This window comes from Tarenaya hassleriana, unplaced genomic scaffold (genome assembly GCF_000463585.1).
Source record: "Tarenaya hassleriana unplaced genomic scaffold, ASM46358v1 Cleome33, whole genome shotgun sequence".
Lineage (NCBI taxonomy): Eukaryota > Viridiplantae > Streptophyta > Magnoliopsida > Brassicales > Cleomaceae > Tarenaya > Tarenaya hassleriana.
The window spans coordinates 317,912-319,899 of record NW_010966459.1 but is presented as its reverse complement, the minus strand read 5'-3'; positions in this window follow the sequence as shown (position 1 = coordinate 319,899).

The window sequence follows — 1,988 nt, the reverse complement described above, 5'->3', positions numbered from 1 at the left end:
TCTGTGCGACGGAAATTTCCGTCGCAAATTCCGTCGCTATATGCAGGTTTTTTTGTAGTGTAGCTATATTACATTTCCTTTTATATATATATTCTCCTTTTCTTTAATTCGCTCATTCAAATTTAAATTTCTTTCTATGGTCCACGCCTATATATATATATATATATATATACATATATCTACTGATATTTAAAGCGTTTTGTATCTGAAACATTCCAAGTAGTTTTCGTTTTTGGTGAACCAGTTTCCTCTATGATGCATGTGCGAAAAAAACTTGCGACCTGTTTAGATATTTTAAAAATAATATAAAATCTTGGATATAGAATGCTGAATATAAAACACTTGGTTGTTTAGTGGATATGCAAAGATATGTATACATGTTCGGTAGATAAAAAGATTTAATCGTAGTAAATTGAGTATAGAGTGACTCAATCCGAGATGGTTGAATGGTGTAGGTGGTTGAGAAGGATAGGGGATAGAAACTCTTATCCCAAATTCTATATACCAATAACAATTGGAGAAGAGATTCATAATATAATTATGATATATAAACTGTTTTCGGAGATGTAGTTTTACCAAAAGTTCGATGAAATTTCAAATTAACAAAAAAATTGACTATAAAGTATATAGAGGGAGAGACGGATCCATCCCGATTACTATAAGATATCCTATGGTCCATTCCTCCAATTAAAAAAATCATTGCTTTTATAAAATTTATAAAAAAATAAATAAATTTATTATTTGTCCCTATTATAAATTTAAGTTTGTCCTTAAAAATTGTAATAAATTTAAAATTACCTTCAATTATTACTTTTTCTAGATCTGGCCATATATGTATATACATGGGTGGATTTACGTAGTAGAAAATGGGGGCACGTGCCCCCATATAATTAATAAAAAATGTTACTTTTTTCATAAAATTTATAAAATTACAAAACAATATTGATAAATACCCCCAATAATATTATGATTATTCATATAAAATTATACATATATTATTATTGTCTCTATATGAAAATAGTTATGGGTCCGCCACTATATATATATATATGTGTGTGTGTAATGTTAGTGTTGAAGTTGTGGGACACCAGGAGGATCTTCATTTATACTACTGTAAAATAAAACTAAATGCAGGTTGACTTTGACCATATCATCTCATGCCAAATGAGGGATCGATTTTCACTTCTTTCTACATAACCTCTTACTCCCTATTTCTTATGTCATATATATATATATATATATATATACACATGCATAGCGACAAATACATCATGTCATATGCACACGACAAGCCATACTAACATGCATATTAATTATCACAGATGTTATGTCCAAAAAATAAAAGGTTAAACAGATAGGAAGGCGAACGAAATATATAGGACGATTTCTATTTTCTTTTTCATAAAATAATATGCAAACGAACCCGATAAGATTGTCCGTTAATCGTATATTATAATGTATTTCATATATATTAATCAGGTCTGTGGTATCTAAGCTAATATAAAATAATTTGATATTTGCTCATAATTTTTTTTTTTTTGGGGGAAAGAAATGGTACCCGAAATTGCACACACAGAACACAGCTACCCTTCTCCACCGTTTGAACGACATAAATACGAAACAGTTCAACATGTTTCAGAGTTTTTCAACAGTGTCGGAGTGCGTGCAGCAGAAATTCCTGGGCCTACCAATGACCATAACGAAGGCAACCACTCAAGATGTGCCACGTGTGCACAATATCACCAGATGGAATTGTGTATATACAAAGATTAATTATAATTTATAATCAGTTTGCTTGCCGACGCGATTTTCAAGTAAGCATAAAAAAATCAGGTGAAAAATGGAAAAAAAAAAACTTTAAATTTAAGTTACATAAAATATAACGGCCTAAATAAGAAGATTGCATTTCAGAAACAACACATCGCTAACTACGATAAATCCATTTCACATATTTATTTTAAAATCTTTTTTATTTCGGGGGGGGGGGG